Below are 20,100 nucleotides of genomic sequence, written 5' to 3' on the forward strand. Positions count from 1 at the left end.
TGGGTATTTGAAGGCTTGGTCTTCATTCTGGCTCTATAGCTTGTGTGATTTTGGATAAGCCACTTAATACCTCTGCCTACACTCCCACCACCCTCTAGCTCTTAAATGAGCATAACACCTGGGGCAGTGTCTGGCCTGGTAGTTAAGATGCTGGCTAGAACACCCATGTCCCACACTGAACTACCTGGGTTCCACAACCCAGCTCTGGCTCCTGCCTCTTCCTTCCTGCTGATGCAGAACCTGGGGACACCAGATGATGGTCCAAGCAGCAGGTGCCTGCCACCACTGAGTTCCTAGCTCCGGCCTTCAGTTTCAGCCTAGCCCCCAGTGGGTGGGAATTCTGTCTCTCAAATTAGGAATTGACTATAATAGTAAAATTTTAATAAGAATAACAGCTGCTTTCTCCGCACCTTGGACAAGAAACATTCAGCTTTAGGTTCACACCCTGACAATTCACCATCAGTGGAGAATATTTGAAAACATCTTCCAACTGCTGTTTTCTACTTTACTCAAACATGAAATGAGGATGGTGATGAAAATTATAGCTCTCCCATAGGAATGGCTGTAAAGATCGGATTGCTACAATGATTACATGGGACACAGTGCAATGTTTCATTATATTGATACTGGCATACCATAAGCACACAGTGTTAACTACTGTAAGTGAAGATATTTTAAAGGGGTGGGATTTTTATCAAAGAAGAAATTTTGTGAGTATGATTGCCCATTTTTCTTGCATTATTCTACAGCTGTCTCAGATGTGTTCATTTTGCCTCCTTAGGTAGTTTTCAAGCTTACAAAATCATTTAGGAACTATTGATTGAATCCTTTCAAAACACTACGCAATGTGAACACTAAGATAAAGAAGACAGGGTCATTGTCTTCAGGAAGATCACAGCTTAGCTGGAAAACCAAGTCCATGAACAATTTGCACAGCACATGATAGAGCCAAGTTCACAGGTGACTGACATGGTACGTGGCAGAGGTGCCAGCACACGGGACAGTGTGAACATGCTGCCATCTCCAGACCATGACTTTGCCAAAGTCCCTTCCCAGTTCCACCCCACGTTGATACTCTGCTCCTAGGAGAGGGTTGTGTATGTACCACAAGGTCAGTGTGCATTTGTTGGATAGACACGGACAACTGAACAGATCCTATTATTTAAGTCACCCAGAGTCCCTTTGGTGGTGGCAGGAGAGGAAAGGATTGCTTTTGCAGAGAGGACCTAACCCACCCCAGAGGCTGAAAAATGCATCTGACAGCCCTGGTGCCCAGGATCTGGCTGCGCTAACCTCACTTCTTACTCTGCATTCAGAGCCAGCCACTTGGAAGCTTGGATTAGGTCACAGTTCAAACATTCACACAATGAAATCAGCAAATTCTGCAAATAAGAGTGTAATTATTTTTTTAGAGCTGTCTGTTAAGACATTTGCCAAGGTGCAATAGTGTAGATCACTCACAATCGGCCATTTTATAGATGAGAAACGCAGGTTCAGAGAAATTAAATCATTTGCTCCATGACACACGGCCAGAGAAGGCCAACTTAAGATCTGAATGCTTCCTGCCCCCAAGCCCTGGGTTTCCGTCTAACGTGTGCTCTCCCGCTGCTTAGCTTCCCATGCACTTGATCGTGTGCAGAGTAGCACCTCCTCTGTGCCTCGTCCTGGCTGGAGGGGAGAGTAGAAAGGTTTTTGCCTTTTACTTAGTCTTTGTGTAAAAACCAGGCTTGCTCAGACCCAGACCGTGATACCTGCCCAGTGTGTTATTCACTTTGGAGCTCCTTGTTCAACCCTGCCAAAAATGGATGCCCTGTGAAAACATGCTCCACATGACTAAATATCACAGAAATGTCAACCAAGATCACAGGAAGGCAGCAGCTCGTGCTGCTAGGATTGTCATTATTGCAACAAAAAGCAAGATAGGAAGCAAGTGTTGGTAAGGAGGCGGTGAAATGGGAACCCTTGTACCCTGTCAGTGCAGATGTCCAAAGGTACAGCCACTGTGGAAACACTAAGAGCATTCCTCAAAAAGTCACAAGTAGAAGCACCATAGGATTCATAATTCTATAAAATCACCACCCGATTCATGAAATCCATAGAATTGCCATAGGATTCAGTAATTCTACAGGATCACCATGGGATCCAGCAATTCCATAGAATCACCATCTGATTCAGCAAATTTAGCAATTCAACCTCTGGATAAATCTTCCAAAGAATTGAAAGCAGGATCTCAAAGAGAGATTTACACAGCATTGTTCCAGCAGTGTCATTCTGGATAGCCAAGAGGAGGTGGCCATCTAAGTGTCCATTACAAATGAGTGGCTAAAGAAATTATAGTATGCTCACACATATTCAGGGATATAAAAGTTAGCCCTAGCAAAGTATGCTTCAACAGGAATAAATCTTGAGGACATTATGCCAAGTGAAATAAGCTGAGCACAAAAAGGCAAAAACTGATTCTACTTCTATGAGATATCTGAACATATCTCAGGAAGATATTTGAATAACATTGAGACAGATGGGAAAAGGGTGCTTACCAAGGGCTGGAGGGTGGAGAAAGTGGATAACTAATGTTTAATGGCGCGTTTCAGTGGCACAAGATGCCAAGTTCTAGAAATCAGTTATATGTGAATGTATATATTGAACTGCACACTAAAAACAGTTAAAACAGTAAATTTTATGTTGCTTAAAAACAGAAAGAGAAAGAAATTATGGACCCAAATGTCATTCCCAGCGCACCTGATCTCCTGCCAACATGGTGAGTGCAGCACTGGGTCTCCTGTGCATCCAGTGGGAGGCAGCTGCCAGCACAGCAGCCATGGGTGGGGGATGTTGACTTCAGATGGCCCAACCGGCTCAGGGGGGGAGTTCTGAAAATGCATGCATTCATTTTATTTAAGTTAGGCATCTGCACCTATTTGCTAGGCCCTGGGATGAAAGAAAGACAACACAATCTTCCTTCCTCAAAGTTAGCACGCTAGTGAGAAAGCAGATGAATACTTGGTGGCTGCTGGCAAGACTCAGCTGCATTTGAATCCTGGAGTAGCACTTGCTAGGACAAGTTAATAAACTTGTATGAGGCGCAGGGGCCTCAAAGCAGCCCTTTCCTCCGTGGCTCTGACAATCAGGACACATGCCTACTACAGTGTCACTTTCTCCAGTGAATATCCATTCATTTGATTACAGAAAACTACAAGTAAACAGAGAGAAGGGCAACTCTTGGCAGAAAGAAGCAGTGATGTTCTCTTATACACTGCTTCTTCACGGCCTGTCCAGTCCTGTTTCCAGGCAGGAAAACCAAGGATGGATATATAACTTACAGAACTGCTTTCACCAAGTGGAATGAGGGGAGTAGACCCAACCCTCAGTCAGTCCCAGTCTCAGTGGCTCCAGCATCTCCTGCTGCTCCTCCAGACACAGTCATTGGGTCCCTAAGACCCATCACCCATGGACTGCCACCTCCAGGGCCAGGAAACAAATACATTCTCCTGCAGAGCTCTATTGGCACCTAAATGAGAAAGCAGGGACAGGCACGTGGAAGGACTATAGACCCCAAGCACAATCACTGAGGGGGAAGGTTTCTGTTTGCTTTCCCAGCTTCTGCCAGAGCCACCTCTGAGCTGTGCTTGTGCTCAGCACAGCCCAGCCTCCAAAGTTGTCTAATTTGGAAATTATGAGCCATTCTGATGGCAGTATGCCCATTCTAGCCCCTGCTAAGGCCACAGTTCCAGTCCATGACAGGCTCATCAGAGTCATGAGCCAATGACGGCCTACCCTGGAGAAGACCCTCCCAACAGACTCTGGTTTCCAAGGTTGGGCTGGTAGGGGTCAGGGAAGCAGGGCAGCCAGACCAGCCTGTCTAGGGGAAGAGGGGAGGAGGATTACCAAGAACTTGCACTCTCTTGGGCAGCAGAGAGGGCAGACTGCCACAAAGGGATTAAAAGGGCAGAAGAAGATTCTCTCAGCTTCCCTCGGGCACCCAGACACCGCCAAGACCTGCAATTAGAAAAACAACCTCCACAGCACAGCTAGTCCATCGGTGTCCACCTCAGGCAGTTAGAAATCTTTATCCTCAAACACACATATCCTTGTAACACACACAGAGTTTGGGGGGAGGTGGGAGTTAATTACCAACTGATGGTGTGAGCTTCACCTCTCAACAACTGCTCTCCGTAATTCCCTCCTGTCTTCAGATGCTTCCTCTGACTGGGGGTACATTTTCTGGCCCACATGGGTGATGGGGACTGCCCAGTGTGGGTCTACAAATATCACCAGAGGCAAACCAGGAGAAAGGTTGTGTTTACTGCCTTTCGCTGTTTGTTGCTGGGCAGACACAGCCCTCGATGGGTTTTGACGAAGAGGCCACGGGAATCACCTTTGCACAGGCATGCGGATTTAATGCTACCTCCAAATGCATCAGCTGATGCATCAGCCGAGATTAAAGCACTCATTTATTTGAAAGGGTACATATCATCTGTGTTCCGGGAAAAAAAAAGAAAAACAAAAACTTGCTGGTCTACCACAAGTTAGGCAATGAGTTATTACTTCCAACAGTGCTAACCCTGTGTGTGTGTGTGTGTGTGTGTGTGTGTGTGTGTGTGTGTGTGTGTGTACATGCATATGAATTAGCAGGATTAAATGGTCACTGTTGCGCACAGCACTTGGACTCTTTTCACATCGAAAGGCAGTCTCCATCTCCGTCCTCTGCCCCAAAGGGAGGAGTGCATGCATTCTTCATCATTTCTCTACATACTCACTATATAGACAGTCAGCATGAGCATACACTCACTACCAAGGACTAGGAAGTGCCCTTTCTGACCTCACCTGCCAAGGACAGTGACAAGGCTAAGGGAAGAAGAGTAGGTCATTGCAGTACATGGTGGCATACTCTGATGACAGAGACCAACCTAGCAGGTGATGGAACTTAATGTGACTCAGACAACCTGGGAGAAGTACAAAGTCATTAATCTGGAGTCAGATATCAGCTTGAGCTCTTAGCATGTGGGGGCCCTGAACACATTCACTTACTATCTCCAAGTATTGGTTTCTCTGTAAAATGGGAACAATAATCCTTTCTGTTAAGAATTAAAGATTGTTGCTGATGTTATATTGGGGCTTTTGATTGGTCGGGATGACACTCTGCTGGCTCTACCTTCAGACCAGAGATGGTCTCCACAAGAAGCCGTTGAACTTATCTAGACAATAAGATGCTGGATTCTAGGCTTGGTATATGCTTGCAATGAAAGAACCCCAACTGAACTTGAACTGTGGCAATGCAGCAAGGTGGAGGAATCTACCATGGGGGAAGGGTTTGGGGAGGGGGAGGGGAAAATCCCAGCACCTAAAACTGTGTCACATAATGCAATGTAATAAAAAAAAAAAATTAAAGATGAGGTGCAGAAGGCAGACAGCACAGTCAATATTTTTATATGGTAGATACCCTTCACACGGGAGATTTAATAGTAAGCAAGAAAGCATGTGATTATAATATTAATATGCTACATGGATGTGTTTTAAAATGGAGCCCATAACCCTCAGGGCAGCTCTGGATGGAGGGAAGCAGAGAATGAGCGGTGCCTAGTGACCATGGTTTGATAACATTGGAGGGGACCTCACCCAAGGCAATCTCAACATTTTAGCACCAAGTCATCAGAGAACAGGAAGAGGGAAGCACAGCAATGCAGCTGTTTGAGGGACCAAAGTGCAACTATTGCCCCCAAGACTCCTGCCTGCAGGAGCCCAGATAAAAGCCCAGCTGAGCAGGGCCCACCTAACAAGCAGATCGCCAAATCCACAGGACACTGGACAGTGAGCCCTCAACTACAGAGCTGTCCATGTTCTAGCTCTACTTCTCTGCTTTCCTGTCATCCTGTTAGGTCTGCTTGAATCTCTGCACCTTGGGGCTATGACTAGAGACACTATGAAATCCCGTCTTCAGACAGTGCTTGCTTGGGCCACTATAGCAGCTTCCAGGGTCCAGCCACTCCCAAGGCTGAAGCAGCCTGCCTGCTCTTTGTTCAGACTCTCCTTCCCCTGCCCCTTCACTCTTCCCGTTAGCATCGAGGCCCTGTCCACCAGCTGCACTGTCCTCACCAGTGTACAGCCAAGCCTGTGAACTGCCATCGCCTGGGGGAGTCCGGACATTGGAGGACTGAGAGGGAGAGCATCCTTGGTTCACAGAGACCGTGGTCTCTGCCCCAGGTTGCACTGGCTGTGATTCCCACCTGGTAAGGTGGTGGGGAAGAGGTGGCACCTGAGCCCCAGCTTCCAGAGCCATCTTGTGGGAAAACAGACCAGTCCATAGCCAAATCCAATACAGCAGCAGCATACAAAATCCTATACTGCACTAGCAAAACTGTCCATTTCAGAAGAAAATCAGGGAAGGTTCCTTGGAGCAGGTGAGCTCAATCTAAAATGAAGAGTAGGAGAGAGACTTGAAGATTAAAGGCTAGAGCATTTGCGCTGAGAAAACATCATGATAAAGGTTAGAAACTCTCATTGAGTGGAGAGACTGAGCAAATGTCAACAGTTCATTTTTCTCTTCTCTTTCCTATCTCTTTCCACCTTATCATCTGTCACCCACACCTTCATACCCATGAGTCTTCTCTTTTCTGCTTTCTTCTATGCTTTCTCCGTCCTCTTTCTATACAGAGGGGAGGAATGTGGCTAGTGATGGAGCAGAAGGAAGAAGCAGTGTGGTAAGACTTAGAAATGAGGTGTGTACTGAATGGCAGCAGCAGCCCCTCCTGTCCAGACTCAACTGGGGGCACTGCTTAGTGAGTAAAACCACCACCTCCAACCAAGAAATTTCCATATGGGTGCTGGTCCTGGCACTCCATTAAAAAAAAAATTTAATTGTTTTCCATGACACATTCTTGTAGATATGGGGGTTCCTCCTTCCCTCTCCTTTTCATCCCCACCCATTTTCCCCTTCCCTCCTTTATTCTCCTGTTATCACAGTAGTATAGCCCCTTAATATAAGTTACCAATTTAGCTTTCTGATATTTAAATGTACCAGGATGTGGTAACTACAGGCAAAGGTAGAAAACCTAGTAGCATAATGTACATATATATTGATAAATTTCATTGGGAGTCCTACTCTTATTTGGGAGTAGAGGCTCATGCTGCATAGTACTTTTACTTCCTGGTATGCTAGTCTTCCTTGCACATTTCATATATGTTCTTTGGATATTGGCTGTCTTCTATCAGAAAGAATGTATGATTTTTGCCCTTTTGGGATTAGCTTACTTCACTAAGCATTATCATTTCCAGAAGGAATGATTTTGTTGCAAATAGTAAGATTTCATTCTTTTTAATAGTTGAGTAGTATTCCGTAGAGTAGATGTTCCACAGTTTCTTTATTCAATCATCTGTTGATGGTCATTCGAGTTGTTTCCACATCTTCACTATTGCAAATTTTGCTGCTATAAACATAGGGTTGCAGGTCACTCTCTTGAATGCAGGTTTCATTTCTTGAATGTAGATATCGTTTCATTTGGGTATATCCCAGACAGCTGCTGCACTTTCAATCCAACTCCTTGTTAATGCATCTGGGAAAAGCAGAAGATCACCCAAGTGCTTGGGCTCCTGTCACCCATGTGAGAGACCCAGATGAAGCTCCTTGCTTCAGCTTGGAAAATCCCCAGCTGTTGCAGCCTCTTGGGGAGTGAACCAGTGGATCAAACAGCTAAGTCTCTCTCTCTCTCTCTCTCTCTCTCTCTCTCTCTCTCTCTCTCTCTCCTCTCTCTCTCTCTCTCTCTCTCTCTCTCTCTCTCTCTCTCTCTCTCTCATTTTGACTTTCAAATAAGCACACATTTGAAAAAACATGTGATGGAAACCTAACACATTGCTAGGCACATTTACTGTACTTCAGGTAAAGAGGGGAAGGAAGTCATCACTCACCCAGCAGTGACTACCAAGTACTTGGCATCATTTGAGTTGTGCCAGTTTGACAGAAGTATTAGCTAGAGTCTCTGTTTCAAGGATCTCAGACAGGAACACATACAGTCGCAACATAGGCATTAAGCACCAAGTTGGTAGGATGAGAAAGGAGTACAAGACATGTGAGAAGGCAGCAGCTTCGGTACTCCCTAACTTTGTGATAACATGTAAGTTCCACCCAGCCTCTCTGAGCCTCAATGGCCTCTCCTGCACAATGGGATTCCCACAGGCACTTAACTGGGCTGTTATGAGGATCAGTGTGATAGTATCTTTGTGTGTATAAAAGTTGCAAATCAAAGAGCGTTGATGGATTCTGAAAATTAGCAGGGAGTGCCAAGTGCAGAAGATTCTTACTGCTGTTCTACAGGAAGTAAGATCATTCTGCAAACTGGACAATTCCCCAGTCTGGCTTTCCTTCCCTCTGTGTCTACATAGGTCACTCCTGCTACCCCATAAGTCTTCTTAGATGTAACTGTCTTCATGAGGCCCACCCTGGCCCTCTGTTTAAGAGTGCCAACTCCCTGTTTCCAACCCCTCAGCTTTGTAGAACCCCTTATTTTTCCTTTCCTAAGTAGATGCTGCCTTCTACCATCCTCAGTTACTCACATTTTTGTATTTAATATTTATCCTTCTTTTGCTATCCACTAGCATATTATTTCCAGGAGGGTAGAGATGTTTGGTTTTGTTCATAGGCATATTTATAACCAAGACAGGTGCCTGGGACATAGCAGATGCTCAGTAATAGTTTGATGAAGGAATGAAAAACGAAATGCTCTGTTGAAAAGTTGCCACACCAAGAGGCACTTGGAGAAAGGTGAGCCCAGGAAGGTAGAACACAGAACAGAGCAGCTGCTTGCAGAGGTGGCAGCTGAGGGGGCCCGTGGCCATCGCTTGGGAAACCCAGAGCTGAATTCATCACCTGCTTCATATCCATGAAGCTCACAAGAGGTGATTTGGGCTCAATGGTAGTACTCCATCTTAATGTCATTTCAGAACACAAGTTGGGATAGCTTCATACAAAATAGTGTGTATTGGTTTTATAATCTGTTTCATAGTGTGTACTACTTTTCTACTGTCATATAAATAAACTACTTCAAACCTTAGCATCTTAACACAAGAAAAAGCATTATCCCATCATTTTGTGGGTCAGGAATTTGGACAGATGATTTGGGGGATTCTACTGAGACTTTGGTTGTGCTCACCTGAAAGCGTCTTTGGAGAGGGAAGATATGCTTCCAGGGCAGTTTGCTCAGACAGCTACCAGTGGGAGGCCTCCCTTCATCACCAGCAGACCTTTTCAAAGAACTGCCTGAGTGTCCTCATGATGTGGCATCTGGCTCTCCCCAGAACGAGTGATCCGAGAGAGAAAAAGGTAGAAAGCATATCTTTTAGAACCTAGCCTCAGAAGCCACACTCTGTTATTTGGGCATTTTCCCCACTGGTGTACAGGTGTGTTCTGTTTAATATAGGACAAAATTCCACGTAACACAAATGCCAGAAGGCTCAGGATATGAGGCCAGCAAATACAGAACACAGCTAAGGAAGCATCCGGAGTATCTGGATGGTTGCATGGATGTACTGAGAAAATCAGTACCTCCCAACACCCGTGAATGCTCCCTTCCTACTCCTCCAAGAAGATTGGCCAGTCTCCATGGCACTGGTCATCCGGAGCAACCCCAGACCTCCAACTACTCAAAGAAAAGTGTGTATGGAAATATGGATCCACTCTGGGAGCCCTAGCATCCACTGCTCAGAACCCTGGATGCTGGTTTCTGCTTGTCAATATGCTTCTCTTGTTGACCCTGTCACACATGAATGAAAGGGCTGAGAGAAGTCAGAGTCCAAAACAGGGGTGACTTGAGGACAATGACCTAGGAACAGAATCCCTGCCATGCCCTCTGAAAGCTGCTATTGCTACACAATAAGCATTTGCAATGAGTCAGAAGAAGATGCCATCGATTGCAAAGCAAGTGCTCCCCAAGGAAGGATTCAGATAAAGGAAGAAGTCATGGAGAGGCAGTAGTTTTCTGGAATGAAAAGGAACATGGCAATGGCTAATGTACTACATCTGCCTTCCTTAGGCAAGAACTCACTTCCCCTGGGAATGTTGGTGCCTTTGTTCCACAGGACAGAGAGCATGCACCTGCCAGCCTAGGGGATCTGCTCAGTGTAGTTAGTGTTTTGACTCAGTCGGAGAAACGGAAGAAAAGCCTCCCTGTCCTTGCACACAGATCCATTCCCCTTGTTTTTTTTTATTTGAAACCAAAGATGGCCTATACCAGAGTGTACCATGCCCTGTGATGCTAGCAATCAGAAAGGCTCCAACCATGTGTTAGCAGATGAAGGGCCCAGGAAGAAAAATGAAGCCATGAGATGCCATCAACAGACAGACCAATGCCTCTTCCTGGCTGGTGTGGGCTGGGACAGGAGCTTTGTGGCTCCTAATTCAACAGGATAACAGTCACCAGAGCCACTTACACTTAGAACAAGTAGGAGCTTACTCCAAGTGACAGCCAAGAACTTTGGTGTAGTAAGCAGAAGGCATAAGAAAGAGTGGCAAGGTTGGATTTAATGTAGGTTCTGGAGCCATAATTCTAGAAATGTAAAGTCATATTGTGGGTCAGTACAAAAAGACAACAGCTAAAAATGCTTCCCTTAAGTTTCTCCCTAAGAACAATCACTAGAGCTATCAATTACGGTTTGCTTACTTTGCCAAGGACTCTTTCAAATGTCCCATATCTGTTATATGAGTTAATCATCATAGCCAAATGAGGTTGGAATTAACATCAACTCACAGATTGGAGATCCAAGGTGATAAAGGTTAATCAAACTGCTCCTGGCCACACAGCTAGCTTAGAGTCATAGTTGCAAATTCTGGGAGTACAGTTCTAGAGTTTACAGGCTGAACTGCATTGATAAACTGCTTTCAAGGGCTTAAATTCAGAACCAATTACTAGTTCATGTCATTCACTCATTAAACTCACAATGAGTTTCAACAATAGCTTAGAAGCTTTTCTGCTTTACTGCCAGGTGAACATCACTGTGCCGTGGTTTTATGGAGCCTTCAGTGCTGTTGAATCCCAGGGATTCCCACTTATGGCAGAAGATAAGCAGCTTCCTCATTTTGTACCTGAAGAAATGGATGCACAGGTACGTTCCCTTCCCTAGGATACCCAGGCCTATTCCCGCCAGAAAAGCACTGAGTAGCTAGCCCTTAAGCCCAGAGCTCATGAGTCATCTTGCAGCTGTTTGGAATCCTGGGCCACTCCATTCTCATATCTCAACCAAGTCAAGATGTGTGAGCTTGAGCTGTAACAAGTTTTCATCTGTAGAAAACTACAGCAAAGGCCAGAAGATTGGCAGAAATCTGGTTTTCAGCCTTTGGACAAGTCAGTGTACCTGAAGAGACATGAGAAACAGGGTCACTTTATCAGACCTCCAGACTGGCTTGACCAAGGAATCATCCGTACTTCATCTCCCCTTCTCCTCTTCTTCCTCAGTCGAAGGCAGAGTTGACACTGGCTCCTTAGTGCATGCCATCCAAAAACAGAACACTCCCTAGTCCTCAAATTTATAAATTTATAAGTCCTGACACATTACTCCAGCCACCCTCTCCCTCTGCTGTCTCCCTCCTCACTTTCTTGGTACCATAAGCAAGGCTCGCTGTCATTTCAGTTTCGTAAGGAAGTACCTTCTTGTCCCATTCTCCTTCCTTTTCCTAGCTGGTATGCCACTTACATAAGTCAGACAGAGCTATTGTTTTGGCAGCAGATAGTGTAGTTCTGAATCTCCTCCCCACATGTTAGCCGTGTGACCTTGTGCAAGCCAATTATTTCCCTAAGCCCATACATTTTCCTCTGTAAAATGGAGAAAACAAGAGTGCTCGTTTTGTACATTTGTTGCAGCATCAGGAGTTGAGATGAAAAACACCTGTCAAGTATTGAGCACGATGCTTGCTTAGACAATGAGGCCAATGATAAAGACACTGGTAAGCAGGACCACTTGTCCAAAGCATTCCTTCGAAGGAAGCCAGTGAGTAAGCCAGTTCCCCAGACCAGGTGACCAGGGAGTTGCTAGGAATGCTGCTACCTGCTACTCAGGAAGGAGAGGAGGCAATTATGCAGTATGCAGCAAAAATAATCTTTTTTTTCTAATGCCCCTCCCCTACTGGGACACTTCGAACCCAAAGAATAAAAACAAGGTGGGGGTAGAATCCAGAAGAACAGTCATGTTGTGAAGGAGCCTAGTAATGAAGGGACAGCACACAGGGCACACTTGGGCCCCCAGACATCTGCAGGGGAGCTTCTTGGAGCTGTAGATGCAGCCTATGCTGAGTGGTCCTTTGGGGCTGAGATGCCTGACTTTGCTTGCCATGATCTGTTTGGGAAAATGTAGCGGAAGAGAGCATTGGGGTCCTCTCTTCTGCTCGCCACCACTGAAAACATAAAAGAATGTCCCCCTCTCCTCCTGGAAAAAGTGAAAATCCTCACAGGCACCAGCTAATAAAAACAAAATTGCTTAAACTGCACATAGAATTCATGCCTGTACTCAATACATATTTCACACCAACCTCTTCTGAGTCCCATGAGAATCCACGTATTTGTGCATATGCTGCCCCATCCTTTTCAAATGCCCCTGACAGCTTCTAGGTCTCCTATCCTGGGATACTGCAACAACCCAGCCTCTTCCATCCAGGGGAGGAGAGTCCCCAGACCCTGTGTGTCATCCCTGCTCCTCCCTGTTCACATCCTTGGCTCCTCCACTGAGAAACATCTCCATGTCTCCCAAGCAGAGTGAGCACTCCCAGAGACATCCCAGCTACCGAGGGTGTGATTTAACCCATCTGTCAGATGGGAACAAAAAGCACAGAAAGGAAAATGTCCAGTCCAAAGGAAAAGTTTTGCCCCTTCTCTGGACTCAAACAAAAGCAAATTGAGAGGCTGTCCCACAGCTTTGTCAACTTCACCACGCACTGACACTATCATCAAGCTATTTCCCAAGCCTATGCATTTAAATAATACCATTCTGTTGTTAAAGAAAATAAAGAAATACTCAATTACACAAGTGATGGGACAGGTGAGAGGCAGGGCATATTAACATTGAATTCCAGCACTATTAAAGAAATTAAAAACACTGGAGATAATATGAGTCTACCACCCAGAATTGGTAAATAAGCAACTTGCATACCCCTAGAGGCATCATTTCATAACCTAGAGAGCTAGTGAGCTTATACACAATCCCCAGGCCAAGTTTTGAGTCCTCCTACGTTCACACAATGCCTTCTTTTGGGCATGTGGGAAGGGAAAATGATGCTAGGGTTCAGCTCAGGAAGAGGCTATAAACAAAGGGTACCAGCGAAAAAGCTGGGCTGAGCTGAACTATGCTCTTTCTGCTACTGCTGCGTGTGGTTTCCACACATCTTTCACAGGCAGGATGCTGCCCTGCTGGGCAGAACTCCTGCTGCACTACAGCTCTTCTTTCTGGGTCCGATATCAGGGCCCAGGAACTACAAGGCTCCTACCACTCATTTTGGGCATAATTTTAGTAACAGTAGCATGCCGGACTGATGGAATAGCAGTCCTGTTGAGTCAGAGCAAGAGCATCCAGGATGACCTCTGCCAGGTTCCGAGATCCTGCTTACAGTGTCGAAATGTAAACAACTAGACAGTTCTAACATCAAGACACAAACCTTAATTTGCCAATACACAACCTGATTCTAAGGGAGACTGAAGCTTGGCATCCTTGGCGTGATCCATACCCACACATACAAACACACTCTACTATACCTCTCAACATCAATTATGACTTTCACTTTCAGGGCAAACAGAGATACCTTGCTCCAAGCAGATTCCACACAGCTTACTCCTTCCACTTCTTTACTTAGAGAAGGGTGACCTCAGGCAATTTGGCTTCTGCAGGTCAATCCCACGAGAACATGAGGCTACACTGGTGCCTTGACTCTGAGCTCCCCTCTACTTCCCATGGAATCAGAAGCGGGAGGGTTTCTCCCCATTTCAGGTTTTCCTGCATCATTTTCAAGGTCATGTGTTTGGAATAGAAGTAACCCAACCTCATAGACACAGGTAGAAGACTTACTATTGTAGAAGCAATATTACTGGGCGACTTGTCCCTGGGATTGATGGAGCATAGGAACCAGCTCAATGCAATCAATATGTCAGGGCACGAATGGCAACCAGCCTTGGGGAGCATGACGAGCTACTGGCTCGACCTATTCACTCCCTGGCATTTCAGGAGCAGTTGGGTTAGTAGATCACAGCACACACAAAATGAAAAGCTCAGGCAGAAGGGGAGAGTAGAAGGAACATAGCAAGTTGGCCCTCAGAGGGGGACAGTTAACACTTCACATAAGTCAACCTGAATCCACAGAGGGTGATGCCCTATTTTAGAAAGAAAATCTCAGGAGAAGTCTGAGGGAGACAGAGTTGCTTTCCACCATTCATGGCAGCAGTAGGATTAGATCAGGGATGATCCTTCCACCATGAGTCGCACACTTGAGGAGTCTCATGGACAACTCAGAAGGTGGGGAATAAACTCAAGATCCTGCTTTTTATAAACTTTAAATTCAAACACTCTCTGAGGAGTCTACACTGCCATAAGAGCTTATTTCCTTATCCACTATACCTATGAATCATCCAGAAATATTTTTAAAATATAGATTCCTGAGTCTGCATTAGAGATTCTCATTCAGTTCTTCAGGAAAGAAGCAAAAGTACACATTTTTAACCATCTCCTGAAGTGATTCTGACACAGGGAGTTCATTAAAACAAAACTAAACAAACAAATGGAAGAGACCCGTACAGCGGACCTGAATCCGCCCTGTGTCCAGGCGCCTTTCATGTTCAGGCTGCCAGAGGAAGGCAGAAGGAACTCAGAACCCCCTTCTAAGAGGCCACAGCTAGGACCATCATGACTTGCGGTTGCATACAGGTTTAACTCCTCAAACCTCTTCTCTGTCCCATGGCCTTGAGTTCAAAGCAAGCCTTAACACCCCTAGAAATGTCAGGGATTTTAAATATTAAGCAGCGAAGTCTCAGGCAGGACTTGGGGCCCAGGAAATCAGCTCTGACTTCTGGAAATTGTCCACAGCCACCACATGCTCTCTCTCCACCCACTCTCTCATCCAACAGCAGCCCAAAGGGGAATAAGAAAAGAACACTTCTTTTTTCAAGTGGTCTTAATGACGTAGGATGAATCAGGGGTAAGTATAAGGATTTGTACAGAGTAGGCAGAGGATGGGCACTGAATACACGGTTGCCTGAGGAAAAGCAAAGACTATGGTAAAAGGTTCCCAGTCTGGCGAAAACCTAGAAATTAGTGGAACTGCAAAAAGCGACCACAAGTGCCTGACGCCTCATCCAAGCCCTCAAGCACCTCAAGTGCAGTCAGTGCCTCAGAGGCAAGAGCGCCTAGCTCAGGCAGCTTCCCTGCGGCTGAGAGCAGGGACTGTCCCCGCGGAGCTGCCGCGCTGTGCCTCGTGTCCATGGCAAAGCCTGTTGTGTAGACGCACACGCACCCTCTTACCTCTGGCCTCGCAGACTCAGACAGCGATGCAGATACGTGCTGTCTGCTGCTTAGGGATGCCTCTCGTCTCCTCACGGCACCTTGGCGGGGCTCCAGGTCAAAATCAGAAATAGGCAATCACCCCTGCCTCTGCGCCCACCGTCACCCGGACACCCAGGTCCATTGAGGTGGGGGCGACTCCCGCATTCGCTTCCCGACTGGGTCTCGAACCGAGGGGCAGGAGAGGCAGAACGCGCGTTCAGCACCAAGGACAGCGCAAGACAAGGTGTGGGTGCACCGAGACAAGGCCCTAGCTCCACCGGTCCGGGGCTTCTGCCCTTTCAAATCAAAAAGTCACTGATCGCCCCTGGACAGAGCCGCCCGCATCAAGCCTTCCCGTTCCTCAACGCTAGGAAACTCCGGTGCGCGCTCTCATGGAAGGTCGGAACCGGCCGCCTTCTGAAGCTGCAGTCCCCAGGGCTCCCTCTCGGGGCTGGCCGGGAGGTTCTCGCGACCGGGATTCCTGTTTGGGCGGTGGGAGAGGTACAGAGGAGGGAGGGAGGAAACGTCCCGAGCCAAAGGCCCAACTGAGGGCGGAAAGGGAGCCCAAGCCCAGCGGCCGGCAAACTTCTGTCCCATCCACGCGGCTGTCGTCAATCCCTACTCCTTCATCCCGGGTCTGTGGGACCCGGCGTCGTATCCGATCGGTGCTTACCTTCAAGCCATAGGGCGCCCGGGGGCAAAGACAGCACCGGCTGCGCAAACCTTCCGGCGCCCACTGCATCCACGTGCGGCCGCCCCTCCGATAGCCGTCCCGGGCCGCCGCTCTCCTTGGCGGATGGCTGGTCCCGGCCCCGCCGCGCCGTGCAGAGCCTCGCGGCTCGGGCCCGCGAGGAGCAGTGGACGGGCCGCGGCGGGGCGGGGCGGGGTGGGGCGCGGGCGGGCGGCGGGGCGGCGCGGGGACCGGGCGCGGAGGCCGCTCGGCGCGCGCGGGAGGCGGCCGGTTCCGACACTGAGGCTGGACCACGGGAGCGCCGCGAGCGCCGAGGGAGGAGGCGGGGCACGAGGCGCCTGGGGCCCCGCCCCGCCGTGCGGGAGTGCCGGCTCTGCGCCCCAGACCCCGCGGGAAGCCTGGAGGTTTCCACCCTCCACGTCTCGGCTCGCCGGTTGCGTTCGTGCAGGGTCACGCAAATATCACCAGGAGAGTCACAAGTCTGTCTGGGGTCTCTTGTGTGGTCAGTTCGGTTGCTAGACACTGCCAGAGGGAAAGTCTGTTTAGAATTGATCGAGACGGGAATGCAAAAAGCTGCTTCGGGGATTCCAGCTCACCTTTGACTCCAAACTGAGGAGAGCCTGGTGGGGAGTGTAGGGAGAAGAAGCAGGTGGTAGTGTAGTGAACACCGCTTCGAGGCTGCCCCTGTCCGCAGGAGCCTCCTGCTCTCCTGCCATCCTCTCTCCTCTTCCTCATTCCTTCTTCAGCAGTTAGTTCCAGCCTGTTCTGCCTTGACCACACAGTCTATCAGATGCAGGGGCCACAGGCAAGAATAAAGCCAGGATCCTGTTTCCACATGCTGTCAATTCAGAGTGGAGACTCCGGGAAATATCCAATAGCACATCAAGTACCTGCCGCAGGGTCTCAGTGACTTCCAACTCAGCCCCTTTACTGAAGTGCAAGGCCAGATCAGCCTGGTACAACCTGAGCTGGCACCAAGGTTGGCGTCCTGCTGTCAACTGCTATTAGCCTCATCTACTGTGCAACATCTTACGTTTGTGTCACCTGCCTCGATCCTTGAATCTCCCCGAACCTCAGTTTCCCTGTGTTTGGGGCTAAGCATACCTGTGTCTAGGATTACACTGAGGATGTCTTAGACAAACTGGAATAAGGACAGACTCCACCACAGCCCAGCCCCCGCTCTCCAGGAACTAAGAAGGCCAGCTTCACTATTAGGAGATAGACACAAAGCGGGACACCTTCTACGGGAAAACCCAGCCCAGGGACACGGTAGTTCTGCGCTGCCCTCCCCCCTTTTAACCTCGATCTTGCATGGCTGAGTGAATTTAATGCTGGCAGTGAGTGAGACGGATGGATCTTTTAGTTTTCAATTAGCAAAACGCCTCGCTCTTTAAACAAGCCAACAGATGCACTGCGTGATGGATGACAGGCAACATCTGCCGCCGTTCTGTGGCTGCACCAGAGGCTCCCTGGCTCCCCCGCTGTACGGGCCTCTGGAGGTCATTGGGTGCCTCCCCTGCCTCCAGGCAGAACTGAGCTGTATCCAAGTAGGCTGGGTGGGGGACAGGTCATCCTTTCTCCTAGTGGCTGCTCTGGGAAATGGGCCACAGCAGCCTCCTTGGATTGCTTCTTTGCATGTTTAGGAATCTGAGAGTCAGGAAGTAATCTCCTGATGTGCTACTTACCTCTTTATGTCTGCCATTTCATTGTTGTAAAGGGCAAGAGGAGTGGATAGCAGTGGAGGTTAGGGGCTGTTCCGGGCCATTTGGATCGCTGTAACAAAGTACCATCAACTAGGCAGCTTATAAAGGACAGAGATGTTTATCTCACAAACAAACTGGAAAGTTCAAGGGCAGGACACTGGCAGATTCAATATCTGGAAAAGGCCTGCTTCCTGACTTGTGGATGGTACTCTCCGTTTGTCTTCAAGTGGTTGTCAGGACAAATGAACTCCCATATGGCCTCTTTCTTAGGGACACCAAACTCATTCATGGGGACTTAGAATGAACTCCTGTTCCTCATATCATCCACTAAGGAGGTAAGAACATCAGCATATGGATTTGGGATGTACACACACCACCAAACCATAGCAGGTGTAGTGAATGATGGGGTAAAGCCAAGTGGGAAGTTTGCTGGATCATGGTAATCGGGGAACAAAGGACTGGGACAATAGAGAACTAGGGAGATCTGAACATTCTCCTGTGCTCCAAGCACTGCCTCTCAAGGTGTAGGAGAGCTGGCTGGGGCTGGGAAAGCAGGAACCTACAGTGGCACACAGGTTGTCCTAGCCCTTCTGAACATCATTCCAGAGAAAATAAAGCAAATGTGCTCATCGGTAGGATCAGGAGGCAGAGAACACTCCACAGCAATATTGGCCTCAGTTGGAACTTTGTCCATGTTCCAGACTCCACCTCCTGGGGGAGTGCTGTTTCTGAGGTCCAGAAACACTAGGAAGAGAGATCCACAGAAAGTGGAGAGACTGGGAGATCCACAGACAGTGATAATGCAAAAATAAAAATGGGGATGCAAGTGATGTATTCTGGTGCTCAGCATGTTACCCCCACCTAACACACACAGAGCTCCAACCAGAGAGAAACCGAAGGACATGCACAAGTCAAGTCCCCACTCCACATTGCTTAATCTATAAAGACCTGAGGTCCTGTTTTCAAGCTCTGGGAACTCTTCTTTTGTTATTTGTCTCTGTCCTGCGTTGTTGTTTTTGGTCCATTTGCAAACAGATTCCTTATTATTGGCATGTTCTGGGAATACCAAGGTGACAGGCAGTCCATTTGGGTCAGGGGCAGAAGGGAGCAAAAAAAAGTGACTCTTTTGTGCCTATTCTGTCTCACACACCACAGAAAGCATTAGGAATGTGCAGAATGCCTGCCTACTGATGCTGAGAGAGTCATTGGGAAAAGCTAGTGAGGAGACAGAGGGAGGGTTAGGCTAGGAATCCGCAGGGAGGCGTGGAAGAGGAAAGGAAGGGACCATCCATTACCAATGCAGGGCAGCAGAAAGTTATCCAAAAGTTTTTATATCTATGTATGTAATTTGCTTACCAGTGAACTCAAATGGGCTTATCCACCTTGATGTGACGTAGATCTTTGTAGATGTTCTTAGCCTCCTGTTTTGAAACAAAGACTAGAGGTGAGACATAGAATTAAGTAATTCTATAATATGTCTCTTCAGAGTTGTAAAACAGACAAATTACAGTGTAATTACCCATATTGCAAATTTGTTTAACTTTTGGATGGGAAAAAGTCATGAAAATACATACTTTATTTGTACATGCATGGTCATAGCAGCATTATTTTTTAAGACTTATTATTTTTATTGGAAAGGCAGATTTACAGAGAGAAGGAGAGACAGAAAAGAAAGGTCTGTCTGCTGGTTCACTCCCCAAATGGCTGCAACAGTTGGAGCTGTGCCAATACAAAGCCAGGAGCCAGGATCTTCTTCCAGGTCTCCCGTGTTGGTGACAGAATCCTAAGGCTTTGGGCCATCCTGTACTGCTTTCCCAGGCCACAAACAGGGAGCTGAATGGGAAGTAGAGCAGCTAGGACACAAACCAGTGCCTATATGGGATCTCAGCACATGCAAAGCAAGGGTTTAGACACTGAGCCATCACGTTGAACCCATAGCAGCATTATTTAGCATAGCCAAAGGTGCAAATAACTCATCTACCAGGAACCATAAAATGTGTAAACATACAACCGGATATTCATCAGCCCTACAAAGGAAGGTAATTCTCACACATGCTATGACATGGAAGAACCTTAAACATTATGTAACATGCCGCAGGTCACAAATGGACAAATGGTATAAGATCCCACTTACATGAATTCCCTAGAGTTGTCAGTCCACAGAGGCAAAAAAATGGAATGGTGATTGATGGAGAATGTGAA

At 47.4% G+C, this 20,100-nt stretch overlaps 1 protein-coding gene across 2 annotated transcripts in view; it reads right to left on the minus strand.

The window, feature by feature from the left end:
• DRD2 (dopamine receptor D2) overlaps positions 1-16,476 on the minus strand; it is a 50,112-nt gene extending 33,636 nt beyond the window's left edge. For both annotated transcript variants that reach the window (XM_040977267.1, XM_040977266.1), the window contains exon 1: positions 16,178-16,476. The gene's annotated coding sequence lies outside the window, so the exon portion shown is untranslated. The remainder of the gene's footprint in view (positions 1-16,177) is intronic.
• Between the last annotated feature and the right edge of the window lie 3,624 nt (positions 16,477-20,100).

Source organism: Ochotona curzoniae, unplaced genomic scaffold (assembly GCF_017591425.1).
Source record: "Ochotona curzoniae isolate NIBS_2020 unplaced genomic scaffold, NIBS_Ocur_1.0 contig_2723, whole genome shotgun sequence".
NCBI lineage: Eukaryota > Metazoa > Chordata > Mammalia > Lagomorpha > Ochotonidae > Ochotona > Ochotona curzoniae.